This window comes from Meleagris gallopavo, chromosome 22 (genome assembly GCF_905368555.1).
Source record: "Meleagris gallopavo chromosome 22, MGAL_WU_HG_1.1, whole genome shotgun sequence".
Taxonomy (NCBI): Eukaryota; Metazoa; Chordata; class Aves; order Galliformes; family Phasianidae; genus Meleagris; species Meleagris gallopavo.
Window position 1 is genome coordinate 3,652,014 of NC_139425.1, and position 15,436 is coordinate 3,667,449.

The 15,436-nt window shown below is 44.2% G+C and overlaps 1 protein-coding gene across 10 annotated transcripts in view; it reads right to left on the reverse strand.

Annotated features, from left to right (window-relative positions):
• Positions 1–15,436, reverse strand: part of MYBL2 (MYB proto-oncogene like 2) — a 154,161-nt gene that overhangs the window by 25,862 nt on the left and 112,863 nt on the right. For 9 of the 10 annotated variants that reach the window (XM_085242039.1, XM_085242038.1, XM_085242046.1 and 6 more), the window contains 4 exons: positions 10,414–10,701; positions 6,716–7,101; positions 5,859–5,992; positions 1,448–1,625 (listed from right to left, as the gene is read on the reverse strand). The gene's annotated coding sequence lies outside the window, so the exon portion shown is untranslated. The remainder of the gene's footprint in view (positions 1–1,447; positions 1,626–5,858; positions 5,993–6,715; positions 7,102–10,413; positions 10,702–15,436) is intronic. The other variant, XM_085242045.1, reaches the window with a different exon arrangement.

A 15,436-nucleotide genomic window follows, 5' to 3' on the forward strand; every position in this document is an offset into this window, starting at 1 on the left:
ATGACATGGGACCGGACTGCATCCATCTGTGTGAAGGGACCCCCAACCCAGCCAAGGCAAGCTCATGGGGGTCTCATCTCTTCTCCTCCTCCCAGAACACCAGGGCCTAGGGATGGTGCTGTATCAGCCAATCCTCCCTGTCTTTTTCATTGCTTTAATAAATTAAGCCAAGCAACAATAGGGATGAGGGAAAGCAGGACAATGTGGTAAATGTAGCAGAAAGAAATTTGAATTGTAATGAGGAGAGCTAATCAGAAAAAGAATGGACTATAGAAAAAGCACTAATGAGTTTCTAAATAAATTCAAAAGGTTAATATTGTTCTATCTAACAAATACGAGAAGAATCCTAATGTGAAATGAAAGGCCTCACTCCAGTGCCCCCGTGGCCACATGTTACAGAAACATCCAACCCCACTGCCAACACCTGGCTGGCCACTGCTGCTCCTGCTGCCCACCACAGGCTGCCTGGGCTTCCAACCAGACTCACGTCTTGGTCTCTTTGTTTCTGTACTTGAAATATCCCAGTCAAAGTCCAATACGTCAATGGACAAACTCTCTTTGACGCGGAGGGATCGCATCAGGTTTTTGTGGCAGGTTTATGTTAGCATTAACAAACCAGCCATCGGAATGTGGTTTGCAAACTACGAGGGGAGTGCATGTCTGAATGCTGGGTGATGTGGTTTTTCAAGCACAGTTGTACACACTTCTATTACCGTGCGGATTGTCGGGGTGAGGAGAATGCCCTGCAGGTGCACTACAGAAAGGGCAAGTAAATAGAAAAGTTTATGGAAATAAAAAGCTTGAAGGGCTTTTTTATTTGTTTGGGTGGGTTTTTTTTGTTTGTTTGTTTTTAATTTAAGTGATGGCTGTAATTCAAAATGCAATTCTAAGACTTTCTATATATAAAATCAAAAGCAAAAATATTCAGAGTTCTTTATGCATTCTATTACAAAACATGGTAAAAATTGTGTGGCAGTCAAAATATGACTTTTTTTAAAGCAAGAAAAGCAGCCCATTTCAAGAAAAAAAAAATCCAATTCCCAGGAAAGTAATAGACTCACAGGCTTTTCATAAGAACAGAAGATCTGCTCAACCATTTTCTTGCTTGAAGGAAAGAAATCGTGCCATTATAATATTTTACTCTGTATACAAAAAAATCTGTCATGACATCATTCTTCAGGGAGAGATCTGTGTGTATTTGGGTACATGGCTGCCCATATGTCTTCTGAACAACAAACAAAACGTGGAGGGAAGAGGCGAGGGAGCAGCACATCCATCTTCTCCCACTTCCACAATGCCAGGAGATGAGTTAGGTGAGGTCCCAGCGCCGCACCACCTCGTTACGATCACACTGCACTCACAGCAATACATCTAACTGCACACACTGCTGCTGGCGTGGCCACATGGATCCTTACTTGCAGAAAACAAAGGAAATTAAGATCTGTACCTTTTATTTTTCAGATATGTCAATCATCCCACAACCGGTATAACGCTGCTGCGCCACAGCTGACCATTCTATGTACTTTCAGGGGAATTTGCTTATTGCTACTCAGCCATTCATCAGCCGCAAATAATTTTTGTTCAACAGGCAGATTGAAGACTTCAGCTTTCCTCTTCTCCTCCTCCTAGAAGGGACAGTGAGCATTTGTCCATCACACCGGGAGTCACCAAAGCACAGACACTGACTAGAGGTTTTGCAGAGTGCAAGGCAAAGATTGAAAGCCAAAACCCTTGGATCCAAGTAGACCACAGGATTATCTAAGGTGCAGAGACAGGATAGCCAAGACTGTTTGCACATAACCCTTTGAAAGCCAGTGGAAATACCACTTAACTTCATATTGGTTACATGGAGCTCACCAGAGCTCCTTGACATTTCCAGCCAAAACCAAGAGGGAAATAAGATGGAAATTAGTAGATCAACTCTTGAATTCAAGGTGGAAGCCACCCAGCTGGATGTTCCTGGCACTGCTCTGTAAATGGTTAAATGCAAAATTATTTTTTGTGTCAAGGGGCACTGCAATGAAACAGCTAACTGGATAAACATGACAGTTGCACAGCTCATCATAACCTTAATGATCCTCTCTAAATCATGCAGCCCCATCACCTAGATCTATTGGCCACATTAGCAGACTGCTGAGTGCAGGAAATGTGGAGAGGATCATTTTTAAATGGTTTTACGTGCCGTGCTCATTGGGAACCCTTTGAGATAGAGTCTAAAGCAGATGGTAAAATGGGAAAATTATTCACATTAATTCTTCAGCAGCCTAAAATAAATAAAAAAATAAATGAAGTAATGAAAGCCTCATTCAGTCACGCTTCTGCAACAGTCATAAAAGCTCCAACAGGAAGAAACCAGCACTGTTCTGTTCTTTGCTACAAACCTGCTGCTAGTTAATTGGCTTCAAAGACAGAGGGACATTAATATCCTGTAAAAAAAAAATAAATGATCTGCTCCATTCTTTGGCTATTGTTCAATGGCCTGATGAAAGAACAAGCTGAAACAGCAAATAAACCTTACTGTATACAGTGTGCTTTGTATCTATTTCAATTTTCCTTCACACACATTTCCTACAGGACAGCATCTTTTGCTTGGAGTTTTTCTTACCCTCTGGAAATTGTTACAGTGAGATTAGTAGTACCCCATTTTACAGACAGAGAAACCGAGGCAATGCTTTCATTCCAAGGGGGAACAGCAAAGTCATAACAAGAGCTTATATCTAATCCAACCCCAAGACTAAGTTGTCTTGCCAGTCCCACAGGACGAGCACTTCCACCAAGACCTGGTTTATCACAGCATTGAATCCCCCTGAGCTGAACACACTGTGACCCCTGCCAAATAATTCAGCAGCTCCAGGACTGGTTCTCCTTCCCCTACATGAGCCTGAGGACCTGAGAAGCTGCAGCCTGCTCCAGTAGCAGTAGGTTATACAAAACTTTACCTACAATCTTAAAGACAAGCAGCAATCAAAGAACACTGCAGCATTGGTAAGATATTTCTACAAACAGCAGTACAAAGCTCTGTGGAATTACTGAAAACAAATGATACTACAATACTAGAAAAGGAACTTCTAAAAATCACTAGCACCAAATATACCTATTATTAAGAGACAAAGGTCCAAACTTCTCCACAGCTGCCTGTTGTGGCCAGGGGCACTTAGCAATATTTACTGCATGGAAATCTCTGACTCGTTCCTGAAACAACACAGCCCTGTTGCTTTCCAGCTATTTTATTTCCTATTCATGTTTTGGCATAAGGAGTAAAACATTCTCCTTGTATACATCCACGTATAGGATGCTACAATGCTTACAACAGCTTGTTCTGCGTTCCTCTAAGCTCTGCCCATGGTGCCTGACACACTATTTTAATTGTATCTTCTCTCTAATGCGCTAAGGTGTGCAAAATGAGTTCAGCTCTCACAGCAAGAGCTGCCATCAGCAGTGAGCTGCTGCTGTAGTGTTTTCCTGTCAGGCTAGTGCCAGGGTAAGCAGCCAGCTGTTTTGGAGAATGAACATATGTGGACCTACATCAGCTGGATGCACCGCCCTGCCTCATTTCCCAGAGTTCAGCAACGGAGAGACAAAATGTAACATTCTAGAACTATCCATCATCTGGTCAGTGGCTCCTCAGCAGCCCAGGCTTAGGGACAAGAGGCAACAGCAGTGCCCTGGCTGGGAGCAGCTGCCTCCCATCCTCAAAAAAAAAAAAATCTTTCTTTCCATTTCGGAACATTCCCTGGGGCTGAGGCTTTCCTGCCTTGCTCCTAAAGTGAGACTGTTCCTGGAGTGGAGGAGATTATGAAAAATGTCTCTGTGCTCCTCTTGTCTATGCTCACATCAGCTGAAAGCTTGGAGCCCTGGAAAATGCACAGCTTGGTAAAGGTCGTGATCTGAATGCAGATTATTCATGGACATGAATTTATCTGATGAATTACTCTAAACATATAATTCAACTGGCTCCACTGAACACGTATAGGATGAGTCTCTGCAGCTACCCTAAATAAAAAAAACAAGACATTAAATAAGGACAGTCACTTGCGTGAAAGCATAATGTTTTATTTGCCACAAATATGCTAATTCTTTAATTTTCACACCGTGTGCTAACTAGATATACAACCTTAGCAAGATGTATTTACTTATACCTGATTACTAGGCAGCATACTGCAACTGATATTGTAAGTTTTAGTCCTTGATTCAGTACTAGATTAAATTTTTACCTCATTCTGATCATGTGGTAATTTTGAATTGTTTACCAACATTTAGGACTGTCACATATTGGCAATGGCCCTGTGCTGCCTACCATGTACATTTATTGGCAGGTTTGTCAGAAAACGCACCATTCCATCCTGTATCTTCTAAATAAATAGCAAGAGCCAACAAAGAGCCAGCTATTTCAGTATCTACCCCAATGTCCTTATGAACTTCCTGTCTTCTGGACTTTAGTTCAGTGGATTTAGACAATGAATGCAAAATGAGAAAATTTTGAATTTCAAAGGCTCACTGCAAAATGAGGAGAGCTGGAGCAATGTGTCTGCCGGGGTGCAAAGCATCCTCTGAAGCCCAGCAGCTTGTCTCCATGCAAAGCATACCAGCTTGAGCCCCAGGCAGTACAGGTAACTCACAGGGACCCATTTCATTTAACACATCTGTACAATCAGTAGGTGTACAACTGTACAATCAGTAAGTATATAGAGGTTAGGTTTAGTAAGATTACCACAGTGGAAAGATAATCAAAATAAGTGGAAATGCTCACCAGCGTCATAGGCTCACACAAGGACTGATCTCCAGAAAGAGATCCTCTCTCAGTGGCAGTCAGCACTTAAATGGGATCTAGGAGAGGTGCAGCCAGCCTCCACCCCTTCCTGCAGCACAGCTGATTTGCCTTCACCTGTGCTCCTGTGGCTGAATCATTGCTTGCCTCAGGTGGTCAATCAGAGGTTCAGGCCGTGATCAACAGTTCCCATACAGCATCCTCTTCTCTCAAGCTTCACTGGTCCTGCTGTTACCACTATATAACTCCTCATTTTAAAAAGGCTGTTTTCTGTCACTGTGATCTCTCTAAGTACAAGCTCCCATGTGGAGGGACCACGAGTATCATTTTCAGTGGGGTCTGGGGAGGTTAGAAACAATTTATTCTGCCCGTTGTAGGTAGGCCTAGGCAGAGCTAATCTAATTATACAGGAACTATGGGAATTTTCTCTGAGGAGGAAGGCACAAGGCCGCAGTCCAAGAGGAATAAATTGCAACTCATCCAAGCAAGGAGGCTCAAAGATACAGATCTAGGACTGAAGCATGTAATTCCTCTTCAGGGGTACACTTGCACATGGTTAATTATACTGACTACTCGTTCAGGTAAATGGAAACGTGTACTTAAAGCTGAGCGCACATTTCAGTGCCTTCGGAAGCTGGGACAGTACGAACATTTCAGCTTGGGTCCTTCTTGGAAATTAACAGCCTTGGGGGGTCAGGCCTTGCTTCACAAATTACAGAAGTTTCTCCAAAGGCTTTCAGCCACATGTGGTGCTCACACCTCCTGCGGTGTTTTGCCGTGACAAAACAGAGACAGGGAAGTTTGCCACGATGGAGTCTTACTGAGGCAAATTTACTGTCACCCCGCGCTGCTTGGAGCTGTTGATTGCTTTAGTGCTTGTGTACAATGTCAGCACAGACAATTTCAGGAGATGAAGAAAACTGAAAAACTGTTTTGAAAACAAGCACAACTTTTTGCATCTCTTGAAAAGTTCAAGAGCATTGTTGTTTCAGGACAAATTTTCAATTTAATTCTTATCTTATCCGAACGCCCAATCTCTTTTGTCATCAGTTATTTTCCAAGGCACTGAACAAGAGAGCTCTGCACTTACATTTAAAAGGCACGGCAACGGCACAGAGCACTTCAGCTTGCCTCCTGCACAGATAAGCCCACACCAGGCAGCAGGCAGCCTCCAGACTTGGGGATGTTCAAATCCAGAACATGTCAGGTTGAAGTCCCAGAACTCTGGAAGTAACAGGAGCATATAACAGTATGAGGAACATTTCTCTCTTGTGCTCTTCACCATCTCATCCTATTTCTCCACTCAGCTCACAGGCAAGACAAGCAACACAAGCAGGACTTAAGCCAGGCACATATCTTGGCCACATCCAGTCTATGAAGCTCATCAGTAAAAGCTTAATGTAATTCTCCCTTTGAAAAATGCACATCTATTAAATGGAAGCTGATCAGAAGAAAGGGTCACTTTCATATCTGGGGGTGTTTATTTATTTATTTATTTACAAAAGGGAAGAAAAATGTATTTAAAGCTCAAATTAAAAATGCTTAAAGCTAGATGAACTATTAAAAAGATGTCAGGACAGCAATGAGTTTGTTCAAATAAAGCAAATAAATTAACAGATTAGCAAAAGTGTCTGAATTCAAGTTATTCCTTCTGATTCAAAATCTTACACACTTTCCTGGGAGAAGAAAATTGTTTCTCATACTACTTTACCAATTCAGATACTGTCACCATATTTCATAATCCCTTTTTGAGAACACTTCTCCAATTCTTAAGTAAATGATTTGTTTTCTTCCCCCACTCCCTCTCAAAATCTTTTTGTTTTCCCCTGGAGTACCATATATACTCCTTGTTGAAAAAGCAAAATGGATTCAATGGACTTTACAAAGGAAAACAAGAGAAAGAAAAGCATAACCTTTTTCATTAAGCCAAAGCACAACCTACTCAACTTTATTTCTACAGCCAAGTCCTTCAAAATGGAGGGTGTTGTCCTTATGCAGACATCAGAAGTTGATCAAGGACACTGAGACAATCCAGAGGACACCTGGTACTTGGTGGGCACAACCTCCTGCTTTCCATAGGGACCTCAGAATGACAAGCCAGCCTGGTTTTGGATAACATGGGTTTGGACAAAACATCACTGTGGCAGTGGAGGCAGGTCTATGTCAGGCTTAATACTCAGCAGGACATGTTTATGCCAAAGAGTGTTCATATGGGAAACAAACGACAAGCAGAAAAGAAGAAACTGCTTCAGACAGCATCTTCATTCAACCAGCAGAAAATCAGCTGCTCACCAATGGGCTCTGGTTTATTTCTTAGAACAGGCAGACCAAACCTGGGGGATTTAATAACAACACCATGAGCAAGGCAATAGATGCCTCCAGCACAGGTACTTTCAGCTTTGCTTTAATATAGGGAAAGGGAAGGAGGAAGGAAACAAATGCAATAGGAAGGAGTGGAGCAGCAAAACAAGATGACAGCACAGTGACAGGAAACAATTTATAACTTACTCGAGAGCCTTTTCCAAGTCATCTGTTCTGCAGCACAAACAAAACAGCAGTGGAGGTTTGTCTGGCTATATTGTACACAAACACACAGCATACACATATTCAAAGCTGTTTGTAACCACCTCACTCATCCTAAGCTGCGAGATGGTTTCACTGAGCCACATCTGCTCTGATTTGTTGCTGTGCTTAATGCTGAACAGAAAAATTCAGAGTATTATGACGAACTGAAGAGGGAAACCTCACTGACTTCCATGGAAACTTCTCTAACAATACATGAGTGTGACTTGGGATTCATGATATTTTGTGCTATATGCTAAAGCCAGAAAAAATAAGCCCAAAGAATATCCCAAAGATAGCTTTTCATCATAATCTATTCTCTGCCAACTTATGAGAGTTTATTAGCTAGGCTAATAAACTCTAGCTACTAGAGCCCTGTAGAGGCAAACCCCACTGTCCTCTCTCAGGTCTCTGTATGAACCCCAGCACTTAAATACAGGATTTGATTGTTAGAGTGTCCCTTTGGATCTCATTAGCCACAATGGTTTGGGCAGGCACAAGAAGGTTCTCAGAAGCCTTGCAAGACCTACTTGGCATCCCTGAGCTTGTGCTTTGAGCTGGGTCACAGCCTGCATCTGCGAAAACATTTGCTGTTGCTCTCACATCCTTACTGCAAACAGAGTTTGCCTGGCAGCAGTACCAGCCCCTGCTACTCATCTGTGTTCAGAGCTGTTTCGTACTCAGGTTGTTAACTAGCAATATTTCACCCATACAGAAACTGAGAGCACTCAGTTAAGGAGAAAAACTTAAAGGAAAAAGTACTACGGGAATGACTTGTAGAAGAAGTAGTATGGGAATGACTTGTTAAATTTACACCCACAAAAATCACAGAATAATTACCCAAGTCTTCTGTTTGCACAGTAATTACAATGCAACAGTTTAAGGAGAAAAGTCTCACCCATCAGTGTGGTTGGTTTCTAGCCACCTCCCTCTCATGCTCCCTCTGTTCCTGTACAGCAGAGTGGATCCATCAGCCCCATGACTCTCCTTGGCCTTAGCCCTGCTCCAGTTCCATGTGCTGCCAGCATGGGCTGTGGTGGCTCTGGAAACATACTGGGGCACATCAGCAGCTGCTACAACGCAGGCAGCACAGGTGCCTTCAGGTGGCCAAGCGGTGCCATGGCAAGAGCCACCACAAGCACTGGGCTCCCAAAACACAACCCAAGCAGAGCCCAAACAACTAAATTCTAATTAAATTTCTAAATTCTAATTAAATCCATCAGAAAAACACAATGTGAGGAAGAACCATTTGACTCGAAGTGATAGAATGCCTATTTATAGCTCACACTGCACTCACTGAGCTTGCTGCACGAGCTGCTTGCATGCAAGAGCTCTGCTCAGAGGCTATGCTGGGAGAGAGGGCATCTCCTCTTCATCCTCCCAAACAGCCCCCCATATCCAGGGCAGGCATTCACTGCTCCACGGCCATCTCAAGAAAACTTACTGCATTCCTCAGACCCACACTTTTCACACTATAAGCCCTCACTGCCTGCACAAGAGGAATCCCTTTAGTTCTCCTTTTGGGGCTGGAGAACTGTCACACCAGCTCAGCTGGAACCAAGGAGGTGGGACCTTCCCCTTGCCAGCAGATGAGAGCTTCAAAGCCTGCAGGTGACCATAGCAGACTGCTCCCAGCCTCTTTTAAAACACCAATGCAAACACCCAGCTTGAGGCATTAAAATTTAATTACCAGGGACAGCTGGATCTGGGCAAGGGTCTGACTCTGAGGACCTGAATAAAAAAAACTTCATACAGCAGCAAGCTGTCCGGCACTGAGGAAATGGACTCAAGCCAAATGTTATTCGTACATCTTAAGGTCTCAGAGATTTTGCTCCAGCAGGCTTGGTCAGCCAAGCAGCCAAATGCAGGCTCGCTGCCTGCGGTACAAATGCCTGGGGACCCACTTTTCCCATCTCCGCACTTTTTGGGAGGGAGCCAAGTCCTGATACATGGACGACCTTCATTTTAGGGGACACAGGTGGCAGCGGGACAGGAGGACACACACACTGGTTCAGTGTGCTGCTGGAGCATCCTGCGCCCCACAGCTTACAGTGAATGTGCAGGTGACAGATTTTGTATTTTCAGTTGGAAATGAAATTCAATCTCACACAAATCATTATATTTGTTTTCCCTTCAGCTTCCAGTCAGGCATAGCTAGCTACTGAAAAAGCCAAATGCTCATCAAATTTGCTTTTCCTCTACTTTTCAATGCCAAATGTTGTATTTTTTTTCTCCTGGACAAGTAGTATTAACTTAAATATCTGGGCATCAGCTGCATTCTAGTTTTTTGTGAACCTGATCAGATCTGGAGAGAAAACCATCTTCCTATACACAAACAGCAATTTTTAAACAGCATTTTGTTTGCAGAGAAAGACAGGGAAGACAGATCAGTTTTGAAACTAAGTTTGCAACACAAACTTAATCTTCTCCTTTACTCCAGCAAATCTACAGTTCTCTCAGTTGTTTTAAAGGCAGGTGGTTGTTGTTTTCCAGTTCTTTTTTTTTTTTTTTTTTCTTTAAACACAAGCATCTTTCCCTGGCTGAAGTGGTGGAGGCGCAGGACATAGGCAGGAGGAGTGGGTCCCTTTGGGTACCCAGGGGTGCATTTGGCACTCGAGGTTCCCTAGCGGCTCCCCTCCCCCTGGGCCGCTCCTGGAAGGAGCTTTCGAGGGGTGTCACTCCTCGGTGGCGGTATGCGGGGCTCTGTCACCCCCTGGTGCTCGGCTCACGGAAGGACACGACAGGAGGAGCCTCAGAAAAGCACAGCCCGGCTCACAAGCTGAGGTCTGTGCGCAACAAACACAGAATCACAGAATCACAGAGTGGCCAAGGTTGGAAGGGACCTCAAGGATCATGAAGCTCCAACCCCCTGCCACAGGCAGGGCCACCAACCTCCACATTTAATAGCAGCCCAGGCTGCCCAGCGCCCCATCCAACCTGGCCTTGAACACCTCCAGGGATGGATGGGGCATCCACAGCCTCTCTGGGCAGCTGTTCCAGCACCATGGGTGACAGACACACGGTAAAGATAAGATCAATTAAGAAATCCTCAGTTAAAAAATAAATGCTCAATGCATTCTTACCTCCTCCGGGCAGGGACTGCGCCAAGGCTCACTTTGCACTTTCCCAGTGGAAATATGAGCAGTTCTGGGTCTGAAAAATCCCACAGCAAGCAGGTAATGCTCTGCTTCTCCAGGAAATGCACTGCGAGTGTATTTGGAAAGGTTCTGAAGAGCAAGATGGCACTTTCCAGTCTCTGGAGGAAGTGATTGCTGCTGCGCTGGAAGGCATGCCTGAAGGATTTGCTTTACCCCACTTCTGGTTTGAGGTAAAGAAAGGCAGGATAGTTCTCACTGAAAGCCAACACCGTCCTGAGAAAAAGGCAAAAACAGTTTTCCATTAAAAAATTTGTTTGTTTTGCTAGCTCAACTTTTAATCTACATAAGGCACACTGGATATGTAACCATTTGGTGGAGAAAGTTTTCACCACAGGGGCTCCTAGTCTATGATGCAACTAGAAAAAAAATCCACCTTTCACTGAGAATGAGGAAAATAAATGCATACATTTTTAAACCACATAATTCCCATAAATTCATTAGAAATCCACCTAGATGTTCTCCAAAATATTTTCATTCTTATAAGGAAAAAATGTTTCCAATTTCTAGCTTTTCAACAAGTAAATTAAAAGAGAGCAGGAAAGCTCTTTTGGAAATCACTTTTAAAATCTTCTACTGTCCATTCAATTTTAGGCCTAAAAACCTCTGGAAGTTTAACAGCAAAAATAACCTTCTTGGTTATTGCAAACAAAAATAAACCACAACGTATATGTGTGGGTTTTTTTAATCATCTTGGTGGAAAAAATTGAGAAACATTTATTGGTGGATTTGGTTAAAATTACCTGTAGAAATATCCTCAGTCTCATCACAGACCTATCAGTGATGGGAAAAGCCTCTAGCATTAAAAACATCCCATAGGAGGCAGGGTCTTCCGTGTGTGTACTATTGGGTTTTCAAAAGCAAATTCATCACACACCTTGCCCACCTCTACAGCCCTCCTCTGGATGCTCTTGCACAGTTTTATGTCCTTTCTATGTTGCAGCACCCAAATCTGCACACAGTGCTGGAGATGAGTCCCTTCCCACCTTTTGTGTTGTCCTTCATGGAGGAGGATGGATCCTCCACCAAAGAAGCCACGGCTTCAGGGGAGCAGCAGCAAACCTGGGCCGGCGGATGTCAAACCACCAGAGAGCAGCGTCGAGCCCACAGAGGTGGACATCCCGCTAGAGGAGGAACCCATGGAGGTGGATCCACCTCCATCGAGGCAGGGCAGGCACCCCAACATCGTGTCTGCCTGGAGACGCTGCTACATCCGTCAGCAGTGCACCAGGGGCTCTCGATTTCCATCCTGGCCTTGAAATGTCACCATGTGCCAGAGAGCCCCTGCGCCAGCTGCTGCTCCCTGCCGCCCCTTCTTCCCCGTCCTCCATCCTCATCCTTTCCCAAGAGCTCTCACCTCTTCTTTCCCGAGCTCTGAGGAAACGGGAAGGACTGGGACTGCTGTCCTATAAGCTGCTGTGCTTATAGGAGACAAGTCCAGCGGATGGCCCTGAGCTCCGTGCAGCCTCAGGTGAGCCATGCGAAGAGGGCAGGACTGGGACTGGTGTCCTCTGCTGCACCAGGACAGCAGTAGGAGCCCAGTGATGGCCCCGAGTCCCTGCGGCCTCCAGGGGTGTCACAGAAGCTACAGAGGTGGCCGTTCCTTTGGAAAAGCAGAGGACTTTGGTTTGGATGGGAAGAAGGGCCGAAGTGCAGCATGAAGGTCCATTCCAGTTGCTCCATTGGGACTTTTGTTTCAACACTGGGCCATAACCAATTTAAAAGCAATTTCTTAAAAAGGCAAAACCAGTCCGTGCCTCCCCATTTGGGCGCTCTGGCTGCCGACAGAACTTTGGGAGGAGGCGAGGCTATAAACCTCCCAGAGCTTCTCCCAGTGTGTCACAGAAGCTCTGCACCTTCCCTGGAGCCTGTCCCATGGCTCCACAGCTCAATGAAGGAGAGATTTTTTTGTTGTTGGTTTTACATTTGCCATGATTTGCCCACGTTCTAGCAGGCTCTCACATATGTTTGCAGCTTCATCCCAGGCTAATGCAGACTCAGCCTATGACCAAGTCAGATGTCACCACCATTACCCTCTTCTGAATTACTTCATTTAAGGCTGCTAATGCTCCAGGAAACCTCAAAAGAAAGCCAGGTGAATCTCCAACAACTGCAGGTTCTGAGCTAGCTGAAACTGCTGTGGTCAGAAAAGGCTCAGAGACCTTCTCCATCCCCCAGCAGCAAATTGCTCCTCCAAGCAGATCCGTTCTGGCATCACAAGATGCAAGGATGATGAGGTGTTGCAAGGAGCTGTGCATTTCCAGCCCGTATCTGCTGGCTGGCAATAAGATGCTGGATTAGCTCCATCCATCCCCAGGGGATGGTAGGAACAGCGCTTCCCCATTCCCACCCCTTTTTTTCAGTTTCTCTGTTGACAGCAGTGCCTGCTTGCTTCACCATCGTCTGGTGGTGTCCTCTAGTGGTTCCTACCCGTACAGGAAACACCAGTTTCCTTGGCTAATTTATGTCAGCTGCACTGTAAAAAGCATTTGGGGGAAGGAAAACCACACACTTACGACATGACTCAAAGGAACAGAAAAATATGGAATTTTCTTCCTTTGGTTATATGCTTAAAAGCTGTAGCAATATTGAGTCCTCCCTAATATTGAGGCAGTTTTACAAAAGGTAACAAACAGCAGCACAATTAAATACTTTTGAAGTGACGGCTTTCTATAAATATAGGAAAAATCATAAATGGCCAGTAGAACTATTAATTAACATGTGAAAGTAGATAAATAATGAATAACGGTGTCATGTATTCATTAAGATTCTACAAATGAAAAATATCTCTCCCGGTTATTCCTTTGATGAATCTAGCCCAAATATACTTGAACTGCAACATAAAAAATTCAGAATGCTCGTATTTCATTCTCTATCAGCCACTCTCTGATCCCCAAATCTCAAAGCCAAGAACTGCAGATGTCTAATCACATCATTGATACCTACCTCATTCTGCAGCCTTAGACAAGTCATTTACTCCATCGTGACCTTAATACAAGAATCTCTCTAATAAACCCTTGTGAGGTCGTGCATAATTTTTGAAGATGAGACGCCCGCAAGGTAAGCAGTTAGCTAGTGGGAGGTCCAGGGTTATGGGTAGAAACCTCAGCGTTTAGTCCAAGGACTCCAACAGCTGAAACTATGGTTTATTCAGGAGATCATCTTAGAAGACAAGGTCTGCATCTCCTATTTGGGTCTACTTGCTGCATTATAAAAATGTGTTTAAAATAAAGCCACAGATATACATAAATAACACGGTAACATTGCTTCTTTGCTAGAACATTTTCCAGAAGCAACCAAGTCTCTTTTGAAGAACCAGAACCAAGCATGCCACTGAAATCCAAAAGCAGCCTTGGGCCTTAAGTCAGCTCTGCACTTAAAAACATAAAGAAAATATTCCTCTGCACATCTGCCACGTCACCAGCCTACAAAACAAGGAACTGCATCACACCGTGATTCATTTATGGCAACTCAATAACTGCCATCATGGACCGGTCCTCCTCCCACTCCAAGCCCTGATGAAGAAGGAAGCATGAGGGCAAATTGTCACCAGACCCTGCTGCCCCTTCCAAGGAATTTCTCAGCCCAGCGATTCTTTTTTCTCTCACAGAAAACGTTTTCACCAAACATTAAAATAAGGTTCCTGAAGTGTACCAGCAGTTGTTAATAAAAGACATGCTTTCCCCTGGGGTTTGTCAGCTCTGCACTTCAAAGCTCATTTTACACACAGGCCGTCACTGTGTTTTAAAAAGTGAATATTAACATGAGCTCTTTAGTCATCTGAATAAAAGTATCAGGAGCCCCCTCTCCTTCCCCTTCCCATCTAACTATATATATATATATATATATGTATATATGTATACCAGCAGCTTTGGATGGATTTTAAAATGCCGTTGTTTTTCTGATATATCGTTACTGCTTTGCTTTGTATTTTGGACTCATGCTGTCCCACCATCAACCCTCCACTCTCCCAGATCCTGAATCTCTCCAGCTCCTGCTTTGTTCCTTCTCACAGACAGCCCAGAGTGCTTGGACACTGGTACTGAACTGGAGCATGAACAGCTTTGGGCTGAGATATTCCTCATGCACCACAAAGCTCCCACAGCATTTTGCTCAAGCAGATGCCAGCTGACTTTTGCTAACAGCAAGAACAGAGTGATTAGTCTTGCCCCTATTGTCCCTCCTAGTATAAAGGCATTTAAACCAAAGAGCATATCAGCATTCCGATTCCCAATCTCTATTTAGACATAGGAGATGCTGGGAGAAAGAGGTGTGAGCATATCCATTCCAAGGTTAAAATAAAAATACTCTAAGCTTTATGGGTGTGACAGACCAAGTGAAATTGATGCAGATGTGGCCCATCTCAGATGTGCTGGATGCTGCAGCCCAGACTGGTAACATGGAGAAGCCTATTTCCTTGTGTTATGTTGACTCATTGCCCTTTTTTGGGTTCCTTGACAGAGGCCTTCATCTTACTCTTTTCTTTGCCATCAGCAAAGCTTTTCCCATTCACAGTAGGTCCAAAATACAACACATATCTACCATCCCAGCATGGATGTGGTGGTCCAGGGCCACTTCAAACCCTCTGCTCTGAGATTTCACACCTACAGGAACTCCTGGGTTGCTTACATCCAGGTCAGAAATTGACTGCTTTCTTCTCTCACCCTCTCTTTTTAGCAATGCCCATCTTTGAACAAAGCCTAAGAACCCAGCACTGGTGGGGAAGAAATGCATCATACTCAGTGGGTCTTCGCCAGAGTGAAGACACCTGGATTTAAGGGCTGCAGATCTGCCAGCAGCAGCCAAATTCAAGCAAAACTGGCTGACTGTGCATGTGAAGGAGCCAAGCTCCTATCACAACCAGAGAGGAAACTCCTCACAGTGTTAATTAAGAGTGCATAAATTAGGTACTGCCTACTGATAGGGATAAGCTATGGGGTGGATGTAAGGT